Source organism: Castor canadensis, chromosome 2, assembly GCF_047511655.1.
Source record: "Castor canadensis chromosome 2, mCasCan1.hap1v2, whole genome shotgun sequence".
NCBI lineage: Eukaryota > Metazoa > Chordata > Mammalia > Rodentia > Castoridae > Castor > Castor canadensis.
In genome coordinates this window covers 43,392,311-43,406,022 of record NC_133387.1, presented here as the reverse complement: position 1 = coordinate 43,406,022, position 13,712 = coordinate 43,392,311, and positions in this window count along the sequence as shown.

Below are 13,712 nucleotides of genomic sequence, written 5' to 3'. Positions count from 1 at the left end.
CATAGAAAAACAAGAAGAAGCAAATCCCAAAATAAATAAAAGGAGAGAAATAATTAAGAAAGAGCTAAAATCAATGAAATAGAAACCAAAAAAGCCATAAAAGAATTAATGAAACAAAAAGTTGGTTCTTTGAAAAAATAAACAAGATAGATAGACCCCTGGCAAACCTGACTAAAATGAGGAGAGAAAAAACCCAAACAGTAAAATCAGGAATGCAAAAGGGGCAATAACAGCAAACACCATGGAAGTCCAGGAAATCATCAGAGACTACTTTGAGAACCTATATGCAAATAAATTTGAAAATCTTAAAGAAATGGACAGATTTCTAGGTACATATGATCATCCAAAACTGAACCAAGAGGACATTAATCACCTGAATAGACCTATAACACAAAATGAAATTGAAGCAGCAATCAAGAGTCTCCCTAAAAAGAAAAGTTCAGAATCTGATGGATTCTCTGCTGAATTCTATCAGACCTTTAAAGAAGAACTGATACCAACCCTTCTTAAACTGTTCCATGAAAAAGAAAGGGAAGGAAAATTGCCGAACACATTTTATGAAGCCAGTATTACACTTATCCCCAAACCAGCAAAACACCTGCAAAAAAGGGAACTATAGGCCAGTCTCCTTAATGAACATTGATGCAGAAATCCTCAATAAAATAATGGCAAAACGAATTCAGCGACACATCAAAAAGATCATTCATCATGACCAAGTAGGCTTCATCCCAGGAATGCAGGGGTGGTTCAACATATGAAAATCAATAAATGTAATACATCACATTGACAGAAGCAAAGACAAAAACCACTTGATCATCTCAATAGATGCAGAAAAAGCTTTTGATAAGATCTAACACCATTTCATGATAAAAGCTCTAAGAAACCTAGGAATAGAAGGAAAATATCTCAACATTATAAAAGCCATATATGATAAACCTGCAGCCAGCATTATACTTAACAGTGAAAAACTGAAACCATTCCCTCTAAAATCAGAAACAAATAAGGATGTCCACTATCTCCACTCCTATTCAAAATAGTACTAGAATTCCTAGCCAGAGCAATTAGGCAAGAAGAAGGAATAAAAGGAATACAAATAAGCAAAGAAACTGTCAAAATATCCTTATTTGCAGATGATATGATCCTGTACCTTAAAGACCCAAAAAACTACTCAAAAGCTCCTAAACACCATAAACAGCTATTGGAAGGTAGCAGGACATTTAATCAACATAGAAAAATCATTAGCATTTCTATACACTAATAATGAACAAACTGAGAAAGAATATATGAAAACAATTCCATTTACAATAGCCTCAAAAAAAAATCAAATGCCTAGGTGTAAACCTAACAAAGGATGTGAGTGACCTCTACAAGGAAAACTATAAACTTCTAAAGAAAGAGATTGAGGAAGACGTCAGAAAGAGGAGAGATCTCCCATGCTCATGGATAGGTAGAATCAACATAGTAAAAATGTCTGTACTCCCAAAAGCAATCTACATGTTTAATGCAATTCTCATCAAAATCCCAATGACATTCATCAAAGAGATTGAAAAATCTATCATTAAATTTATATGGAAACACAAGAGGCTACAAATAGCCAAGGCAAAACTCAGTCAAAAGAACAATGCTGGAGGTATCACAATACCCGACTTCTAACTATATTACAAAGCAATAGCAATAAAAACCGCATGGTACTGGCACAAAAACAGACATGAAGACCAGTGGAACAGAATAGAGGACCCAGATAAGAAGCCACACAACTATAACCAACTTATCTTTGACAAAGGCGTTAAAAATAAATGGTGGAGAAAAGACAGCTTCTTTAACAAAAACTGCTGGGAAAACTGGTTAGCAGTCTGCAAAAAACTGAAACTAGGTCCATGTTTATCACCATATACCAATATTAACTCAAAGTGGATCAAGGATCTTAATATCAGACCCCAAACTCTAAAGCTGATACAGGAAAGAGTAGGAAATACTCTGGAACTAATAAGTATAGGCAAGGACTTTCTCAATGGAACCCCAGCAGCTCAGCAACTAAGAGATAGCATAGATAAATGGGACTTCATAAAACTAAAAAGCTTCTTCTCAACAAAAGAAATGGTCTCTAAACTGAAGAGACCACCCACAGAGTGGGAGAAAATATTTGCCAGTTACACATCAGACAAGGGACTGACAACTAGACTATATGGAGAACTCAAAAAACTAAATTCTTCCTAAATTAATGAACCAATAAAGAAATACGCAAGTAAACTAAACAGAACTTTCTCAAAAGAAGAAATTCAAGTGTCGAAAAACCACATGAAAAAATGCTCACCATCTCTAGCCATAAAGGCAATGCAAATTAAAACCATGCTAAGATTCCACCTCACCCCTTTAGAATAGTCCTCATTAGCAACACCACTAACAAAAGGTGTTGGCGAGGATGTGGGGAAAAAGAAACCCTTTTACACTGCTAGTGGGAATGCAAACTAGTACAACCACTCTGGAAAAAAATTTGGAGGCATCTTAAAAATCTAAATCTGTATCTACCACATGATCCAGCAATACCACTCTTGGGGATATACCCAAAAGAATGTGACTCAGGTTACTCCAAAGGCACCTGCACACCCATGTTTATTGCAGCACTATATTCACAATAGCCAAGTTATGGAAACAGCCAAGATGCCCCACTACTGATGAATGGATTAAGAAAATGTGGTATCTATACACGATGGAATTTTATGCAGCCATGAAGAAGAACGAAATGTTATCATTCACAGGTAAATGGATGGAATTGGAGAACATCATTCTGAGCGAGGTTAGCCTGGTCCTAAAGACCAAAAATCATATGTTCTCCCTCATATGCGGACATTAGATCAAGGGCAAACACAACAAGGGGATTGGACTTTGATTATATGACAAAATGAGAACACACAAGGGAGGTATGAGGATAGGTAGGACACCCAGAATACTAGATAGCATTTGTTGCCTTCCATGCAAAGAAACTAATGCAGGTACTTTAAAGTTACAGAGGCCAATAGGAGAAGGGGACCAGGAACTAGAGAAAAGGTTAGTTCGAGAAGAATTAATTTAAAAGGTAACACACATGTACAGGAAAGCAATGTTAGTCAACTCCCCGTATAGCTATCCTTATCTCAACTAGCAAAAACCCTTGTTCCTTCCTATTATTGCTTATACTCTCTCTTCAACAAAATTAGAGATAAGGGCAAAATAGTTTCTGTTTGGTAGCGAGGGGTCAGCAGGGGAGAGGGAGGGGGTGGGGTAGGTAAAGGAGGGGTTGGGGAAGGGGGGAGAAATGACGCAAACATTGTATGCACATATGAATAAAAGAAAAAATAAAAATAAATAAATTTCTGCCTCTGTGAGATCCTATAGGCAAAGTCAATGTTTGACTCTTTGCTGATTCAAGGCCTCCTAGAAAAGCGCAAAACATACAGTCATAGTAATTATACACAAAGATTTTATAGGATAATTCATATTCCAAAATTGATAGCAATAATAATTTCTAGACTTTTGCAGGAATTCCAAACTTTCCTTTAAAAATATATCTCCCAACATAATTTTGACATACCCAGTAATTCATAATGCTAATTTTCATAAATCATTTGTCAGTTTTAACTGGATAAATGCTATTGCCATGCCTACAATTATACAATGGAAATATTTTCAATTATATGAATGGCAAATAGGCTACAAAAGTATTTCCTGGACCTTGATTTCCATTTTTCTGAACTTGAATTAATAAATTGGTTGAAATTGTAACTTATATATCATTTTTTCTGTTGCCCAACTATTCACCTATTGTTAAAGTTGTAATTTTACATCTATACCTATAATTTGCTGAAATAATTCTCATGAAGTCAACCATCACTTGCCAAAGACTATCATCGTCATGTATTTCACAGTATTTTGTTATGAATATTATTCATCTTCACACTGATCACTGAACATTTGAAGAACTTGATTCCTGATTTTTCTTTTAATTGCATTTTTTATTGAAGTGACCTTTGATAGATTTTGTCATTCAAGGAATGTGTCTATTTCATCTTAGTTATCAAATTTGTTGGCATAGAGTTTTATGTAATATATTCTTATACTTTTAATATATGTGGAATAATGATATTACTTCTCTCATTTCTGTTTTTGAACAATATTCATCTTCTCTATTTCTTTTCTCTTATGTATAAATTTGACTGTACATTCCCTCAGCTAATGATGGAAGTCATAGGTGAATAGCACCCCTGCTTCATCATTCTCAGTGGGACAATTCTGGATTTTGCGTACTGCTCAGAAGTTTCTTCACAAAAAAATGAACCCAGTTGCACAATCCTTTTAGTACATATTTTATGTGTCTTGTTCTCTTCTCTATCATACTTTCTTACTATTTTACTTTCTCTACTAAGAGAAAGAACCCAAACCAATACAAAATTTTTATAGTAGGCATCAAAAAAATCACATAACAAATACTCTTATGTAAAATAGAAAAATTATCCCCAAATATTAAAATTAGCAAACCATCATTGTAGAATCCTTGCTATATACAGAAAATTTTAAGAACGATGGTCACTATCTCTTAAGAATAGACCCTTAGAGGTCTTCAGGCAAGATGGCAGAGAAGTAGATGTTTTCTCCATCAGACTCCATGAATAAGAAACAATGATAACAAAGAAGAAACTACATTCATAAAAGCAAAAAAAGAAGAAATGAACTGAGAACCACAAAAGAGGAACAGGACAGTTGAAATTATTGTGAAACAGAAAGGTGACAGAGTAAATTAAGAGTTTGTGGCTCCAGCCCTAGGTCTCTTGGGGGGATGAAAAGTTGAAGTCTCTACCTCAAGGTAAGCCAGACAACCTCCATGACATACTGGCAGACCTAAATGTGGGACAAAAATTACACTGCCCTAACCCCAGTGTGGTATTTGCCAGCTAAACTGGCCAGCACCAGAACAAGACAAGCCTCTCTTATGATGATGTCTTTTCACAGCTCTCAGAGGTATGGGGAATGAACTGTTGTCTTTATTTTACTTCTTAGGACACTAGGGTGAGGGAAGATTTGCAACTCATCCACATTCATTTATTAACCATCATTAATGACCTGAAATTTGGGAATACAGATGAAATTGGTATTTATAAGCTCGAATTTAAATGAAATCATCCCTACATCATCACAGTATTTCTCTTCTACTGGCCAGGGTAGTGCAATAGTATATTCCATTCAAAGAATAAATCCACATATACTATACTCTGAGACCATGAGAATTTACACTTTGATAAAATGTACTCCAAAACAGCAATAAAGTGTAGGAATATGTATTTAAATTCAGAAGAATAACCCACACAAGCAAAACATGATTAACTCATTCATCAGGTCTTTTCCTCTTCACTTTTTGCTTTTCATTCAAGGGAACTTAAATTTTATAATTTAAATCATATTATTATTAATGTAATGTGTGAAAACAAGTAGGAATTATTTATATGTTTGCAGTAAGATGGGCTCAGTCTCCAAAGACAATCTCAACAGGAAACAAAACATGCTTTCAGAACAGAATGAACCATTCCAGCTTCTTGGTAGCCTGCTTATTTACAACAGAAACTTTTTACTTTCATTCCTCAGAATGCATTCAAAACCACAGCAGCTTAAAATAACAAATTAATCTCCATAAATTATGGCTGTAAGTAGATTTCAATTCTCTATTCAAATGGTGTTACATTCTTTAAATAAGCAGAGAATATGAAGATATGAATTGGTTACTGTTACAGATTACAATGCCACACCAGACGAATGAAGTGATAAGCATCTGATTTCTTCTATTTAAGGTCACCTCATGGGCTGGTGAGTGGCTCAAGTGGTAAGAGCACCTGACTAGCAAGCGTGAGTCGCTGAGTTCAAACCTCAATGCTGCCAAATATATATGTAATATATATGTATTATATAATATATGTAGTATATAGACATAAAATATATATATAGTATATGTATGTATTACATAATATATGTAGTGTATATACATAAAATACATATATATAGTATATATATATATAATACATATATATAATAATTCCATGTCTAGAATTATCCTAGTCTGAATATCTAAGAAATAACATGTCCAGTTGACAATCACTTATGCTTTAGAGTATTATTTCAAAAGTGTGCAATATTTAAATATATGTATATACATATATAAGTATACATTTTCCTAAACATATGTGAATGCATTGACAATTGAATAGTAATGCATTGTACACCAAACTCCCTAGCTATGATTCCTAATCATGAATCTCTATTTAAATATTTGAAGCCTCCTTGCAGGGAAAATAAATTGCAGTTTGTGGTGAAGTCATAGATAAAACAGATTCTGAAACAAAAAATGTATGAGATGAACCTTTTGTTTCCAACAGACAGTGAAAAAAATTCCATAAGACTAACAGGCATGTGCCAACAGTACACAAAGCTCATTATGGGGGAGCCCTCACGGAAAAATGGTGAGACTATCTGAACATCAAAGAGAATAATGAGTGCAACTGATTTTCAGATCTTTCCTATATGTAAAAAAAAAAAATTCCAAGATGGAGTAAAACTTTGAAGAAATAGAAAGGCAAAATATCTGTTTGGTTATAAGCACTACTCTAAGCCCTTCCTCTGAAAGTAGGCTATTAGAAAGAAAAGTTAGCCATGTGGTTTTCTCTTTCTCTATGAACTCAATTTCAGTGTAGCCAAACAAACCTGCTTAAGAGAAACATCCAAGTACTTTGTGTAATTAAATTAAAAATAAAAATGCAGGGCCCCTTGTTCAAAAAGAATTAGAAATTTCAAGATTTCAAGAGAATTATACCAGTCTTGAAGTCTTACACAATGTGAAGCCTTGTGTGACTGTGCAGGCTATAATCCCATAAAAAAGACCCTGCTAGTTGATTTAAAAAAAAGATTTCAAAAGGATTTCTACTATTAAATCTGGGAAAATGAAGAAGTAGGTACATTGCTATTTAACAATAAAATAGTAGATTTGGAAAGTAGTAAGTGTAATAAAAGTAGATGAGGAGTTGATAAGGGGAGCTTACAGGACGAATCAGGCTCCTTGACCCATTTCACCTGATTCCCCTCAGTATTTCAAAAGTGGGGGATCCAAGCCTGCTGTGCTCAGTGATGCAGTGCAACACTAAGGCCAGAGCATGGATATGAAATATCCTTGTCTACAAAAGGAAAAAAATTAAATTTTAAGAAGCTTTTAGTGAGTGCCCACCACCATTTATTAAAAGATAGTGAAAAGTAGAGAGAGGGAGGAAGAAAAGAAGAAAGGTCAGAGAGAAAAAAGAGAGGTGAAGAAAAATGTGTATAAGTTGAAAAAAATCTACAAAGGGAACAACAACTGATCTGATATCATTAGGGCTTAAAACTTTTTTCATATATATGTGTGCCAGCTCTTCATTTTATCTTCCAAAGTAATGAGTAAACTGTGATCTTAAAGACCAAAAATAATCTAAAATGAAAGTAGGCCAGGTACTAGTGACTCATGCCTGCAATCCTAGCTACTCAGAAATCAGAGATCAGCAGGATTGCAGTTCAGTCAGCCCTGGGCGAATAGTTTGAGAGACCCTATCCCGAAAAAAATCCATTACAATAAGGGGCTGGTGGAGTGGCTCAAGTGGCAGAGCACTTGCCTGGCAAGTATGAGATCATGAGTTCAAACCCCAGTGCCAGCAAAAAGATAAAAAACAAAGACAAGGTAAAATAAAATTAGGGCTCAATGTTAAATTTAACTTTAAGAAAAAAGTATATAGGGTAAAACATCAAGAAAATGAAGAATTGCAATTAACATGAAACTCGTCAAACAAAAAATAGCAAAGTAGAACTATTTTGTGTCTAGATTAAAGTGTGTTTAAGAGACATACAAATCACATACAATTTAGTGAGCTACTTGTTTCTTATTTGAACTAGAGAATTAAAAGACATTGAATATTTCAATATAGATTTGGCATTATATAACCCCAATGGATTATTATAAATATCATTAGGAAAGGTAATATTGTGGATGAAATTATTATGGTCTAATATCTTAGTAACTGAAAAATTGAGTAGGGGTGTACAAGGATATATGAGGGCTCTCTACTTTTATGTTTCTCCACATTTTAATAAATACTGTAAATGGAAAATGTGTGATAAATTTAGTGTACTTACTAGTGTTCTCTTTAGTAAGAATGAAAGAAATGGATAGGGATGGTTATTTGAAACAATTTCTGTATGATTTTGGCAGTTACTTTGTAGGTCTGAAATCCTTTCTGATCTGGCAAAGGGTGTTTTCTTCATGTGCCCCAGCAATTGAGAGGGGATTGCATACTTATTGAATGTGTGACAATGTTAGGACCTCCACAGAGTTAACAGAGCAGAACTGTGATTTAACTCTGATGTCTAAAGGTAGGTAAGTTAAGGAATGGAAAACAAGACAACTCATAAGGGAATACACCAAATGGAGGTGATTTTAAATGTGACCATTGAGCTTTGAGAAGTCCAAGTGTGAAGATGAGGATATAATACTTCTATTGCCTTTTTTACATTTTAAACAGGCACTTTTCTCACTATCTCTTTGTGTGCATTCATTTTTAACTATGTGAAATCCATATGACCCAAAGAAGGAACGAGCCAAAGATTCCTTGCCTAAAATGTGTGTCTTAATTGGATAATATTCTGTAAAATGACCTGAAAGTTCAAGCCTTAGATTTAAGAGATGAGCTGGTTGGAGTTTAATGGGTAAAGAAAAAAGTTACAAACCAGGAGCTGGTGGCACATGTCTGTAATCCTAGCTAATTGGGAGCCTGAGATTGGGGAGATCAGAGATCCAGGTCAGCTTAGACAAGTATTTCACAAGACCCCATCTCCAAAATAACCAGAGCAAAATAGACTGGAAGTGTGGCTCAAGCAGTAGAGCACCTGCTTTCCAAGTGTAAAACCATGAGTTCAAATCCCAATCCTTCCCAGCCCCTAAAGCTCTAAACCCAATTTCACAGCTTTTCTGGAGATCCTGTGAGATATCTGACAGCTTTTTAATAGGTCTTTTTCTGTTAAAATCAGGGTCTTTGGAAACTTAAGACCCAGAAATAGAAATAGGTACCAGAACTGAATTACAGGTAAAGGAACATCAGATCAATGTTGAGTCAGATACCTGGCCATCATCAAACCAAGAGTAACCACTTTTGCTATAGAGTCCTATACAATGGTGGAATGGTTAACTGGAAGAATCTGGAGACTTATGTTGCTTTCACAGAGCAGTATAAATGAGATGATGAATTCAAACTTTGAAAATTACCACATTTAATAGTTTTTATTGATATTTCAGTTCACATACCATAAACCTCATCTGTTAATACTATCCAATTCAATGGTTTTAGTACATTAGTAACTATTTGTGTAGCCATTGCTATAATGTAATTGTGCAACATTTTCAGAATCCCCCAAACTAATCAGTCACCACTGCCTATTCTCACTCCTATCCCAGTCATAAATAACCACTAATCTTGTCTCTATAGATTTGCTTACTGTGGAGATTTCATTTAGGTGTTGTCACACAATATGTTGCCTTTAGTCACTGGCATAATGGTGTCAAGGCACATCCATGTTGCAGTTTGTATCAGTACTTCAATCCTTTTTTACTCAGTAATATTCCATTACAGGAAGTTAGCATATTGTGTTTACTCATTCGTTCTTTTATTACTTTCTGATCGTCAACGACTTTTCTCTCTAGAATCAATAATTATTTGTATTATCCTAGTTTTTTTCTTGCACTCATTATATTTTCATCGTTTAAGCAGGCTTATATTGTGCATATTCACACTTATCTTAGTTTTCCCAGTTTTTTATATAATTGAAATAAGAGTAAATATGTGATTTTATGCTATGCTTTTCCACTGACCATTGTATATATATACATATGTATACATATATATATATATATATACATGTATACATATGTATATATATACATACAAGATTCTTTATGTTTTTGCCACAGATTGGATATCGCTATAAATTTACAGCTTATATGCAAAGCAGTATATATTAATTATACTGCTATTAAATATAAAATTGTGTTCATAGAGCAGTATATCACATTTATGTAAATATATAAGAACATATCAATTTACACTGCTTTTCATAGAAATTTGATAAGGTAATACTTTTTATCTAGTTTTAACTATGTTGCTTAATATTTATGTATGTATTTTCTGGTACATATATGTATACATATTCTTAAGATGCGTATATCTAGAATTAATATTTTGAATGTTTAACTAAAAATATATTTTAATATGGTGTTCCAATTTACACTCTCTTCAACATTACATAAAAATTCCAGTTGTTTCTTAGCCTTGCTACCAATATTATGGCACTACTGTACTGAAATACACTTTGTATACAATTTAATGCACAGTTCTCTAGTAAAAAGGTTGATGGGTGTTGACAAATGCATAGGTCTGTGTAACTTACATCTCTCACAACATTAGAACATCCCATCACCCCAGAAAGTCTTCTCATAGCCAATCATTCCCCAACTCACACTCCTCAGAGTCAGTGTTTTGAATTTTTATTACATAGATAAGTTTTGCTTATTTTTATAATCATGTAAATGGACAATAGAGTATGCATTCTTTTTTATCTAGCTTATTTCATTCTGAATAATGCCTGAGGCCTTCATCTATGTGGTTGCATGTATTCTTTTTCATTGCCAAGTAGGATTTCATTGTTAAAGCATGCATAAAATTCTTATCTATTTTTTATTGAAAAACTTTGAAGTATTTTTCCCCTGTTTCATTTGCTAAGTATGAAGTTCCTACAGCCATTGATAAATAGTCCTTTTGGAAGACATAAGCTACTATTTATCTTGGCTAGATTCTTGGGAGTTTTATTGGGCACTTTCATGTACATTTGAGGATGAAATGTGGCCTCAGGATGCAACACTTGTAAAAGGTGGATGGCTAACAGGGCCAACTACTGTAGGGAGTGCTCAGTGATCATAGAGGCTTGTGCAAACGCTGTGTGTAAACTCAGTTCAGCTGACATCTACATTCATCCAGTGATCACTCACACAGACCTGGTCTCACTGTGAGTAATCAGTGTGCTCTCACAAAGTTTAGACATTAAGACTGACCCCGTAGGAGTTAGACTAAATCACAATCTGAAGAAACAATTACGGAGACATGCAGTTAGATTCAGCCTTGTGTTTTAGTCAGATTGTTTTAAAAATGCTCTCTAAAAGACCCAAAAAATTCTAGTCAAAAGCTCCTAGACACCACCAATAGCTATAGTAAGGTAGCAGGATATAAAATCAACATAGAAAAATCATTAGCATTTCTATACACTAATAATGAACAAACTGAGAAAGAATATATGTGAGCAATTTCATTTACAATAGCCTCAAAACAATAAAAAAATCTAGGTGTAAACTTAACAAAGGATGGAATGACCTCTACAAGGAAAACTATAAACTCCTGAAGAAAGAGATTGAGGAAGACTATAGAAAGTGGAGAGATCTCCCATGCTCATGGATAGGTAGAATCAACATAGAAAAAATGTCTGTACTCCCAAAAGTAATCTACATGTTTAATGCAATTACCATCAAAATTCCAATGACATTCATTAAAGAGATTGAAAAATCTATCATTAAATTTGTATGGAAACACAAGAGGCCACGAATAGTCAAGGCAAAACTCAGTCAAAAGAACAATGCTGGAGGTATCACAATACCTGACTTCAAACTATATTACAAAGCAATAGCAATAAAAACCCCATGGTACTGGCAAAAAACAGACATGAAGACCAGTGAAACAGAATAGAGGACCCAAATATAAAACCACACAACTATAACAAACTTATCTTTGACAAAGGCGCTAAAGCTATATATGATGGAGAAAAGACAGCCTCTTCAACAAAAACTGTTGGGAAAACTGGTTAGCAGTCTGCAAAAAACTGAAACTAGGTCCATGTTTATCACCATATACCAATATTAACTCAAAATAGATCAAGGATCTTAATATCAGACCACAAACACTAAAGTTGATACAGGAAAGAGTAGGAAATACTCTGGAACTAATAAGTATAGGCAAGGACTTTCTCAATGGAACCCCAGCAGCACAGCAATTAAGAGACAGCATAGATAAACGGGACTTCATAAAACTAAAAAGCTTCTGCTCAATGGTCTCTAAACTGAAGAGAACACCCACAGAGTGGGAGAAAATATTTGCCAGTTACATATAGACAAAGGACTGATAACCAGAATATATAGGGAACTTAAAAAACTAAATTCTCCCAAAATTAATGAACCAATAAAGAAATGGGCAAGTGAACTAAACAGAACTTTCTCAAAATAAGAAATTCAAATGTCCAAAAACCACATGAAAAAATGCTCACCATCTCCAGCAATAATGGAAATGCAAATTAAAACTACACTAAGATTCCACCTCAGCCTTGTTAGAATAGCCATCATTAGCAACACCACTAACAACAGGTGTTGGCGAGGATGAGGGGAAAAAGGAATCCTCTTACACTGCTGGTGGGAATGCAAACTAGTACAACCACTCTGGAAAAAAATTTGGAGGCTACTTAAAAATCTAAACATATATCTACCATGTGATCCAGCAATACCACTCTTGGGGATATACCCAAAAGAATGTAACACAGGTTACTCCAGAGGCACCTGCACACCCTTGCTATTGCAGCACTATTCACAATAGCCAAGTTATGGAAACAGCCAAAGTTCCCCACTACTGACGAATGGATTAAGAAAATGTGGTATCTATACACAATGGAATTTTATGCAGCCATGAAGAAGAACAAAATATTATCATTTGCAGGTAAATGGATGGAATTGGAGAGCATCATTCTGAGTGAGGTTAGCCTGGCCCAAAAGACCAAAAATCATACATTCTCCCTCATATGCGGACATTAGATCAAGGGCAAACACAACAAGGGGATTGGTCTTTGATCACATGATAAAGCGTGAGCACACAAGGGAGGTATGAGGATAGGTAAGACACCTAAAAAACTAGATAGCATTTGTTGCCCTCAACGCAGAGAAACTAAAGCAGATACTTTAAAGCAACTGAGGCCAATAGGAGAAGGAGACCTAGAAGTAGAGAAAAGGTTAGATCAAGAAGAATTAACTTAGAAGGTAACACACATACACAGGAAATTAATGAGAGTCAACTTCTTGTATAGCTATCCTTATCTCAACTAGTAAAAATCCTTAGTTCTTCCTATTATTGCTTATACTCTCTCTTCAACAAAATTAGAGATAAGGGCAAAATAGTTTCTGCCAGGTAGCAAGGGGTAAGGGGGGATAAGGGAGGGAGCGGGGGGTTGGGAGGTAAGGGTGGGGGTTGGGGGAAGGAGGGAGAAATGACCCAAACATTGTGTATGCACATATGAATAAAATAAAAATTAAAAAAAATAAAGTGCTCTCCATTTGCGTGGAGCCCAGTAGGCATGATGGAGACATTAGGCAGGAAGTCAGGCTTTTAATTTTTAAGTTATGGTGTTGTGTATTTAATGTAAAATAAATATATTTCAGCAAAATTTATTTTAACCACAAGGCTGAAAGCATACATTTCTACATAAAAAAAGAAGATAATACATATGTAAACTTTATTTTCACTGTAGTCAAATAAAAATAAAATCAATGTACTTTATAATGGAAACCTCAGCCTTTTCACCTCCTTTTA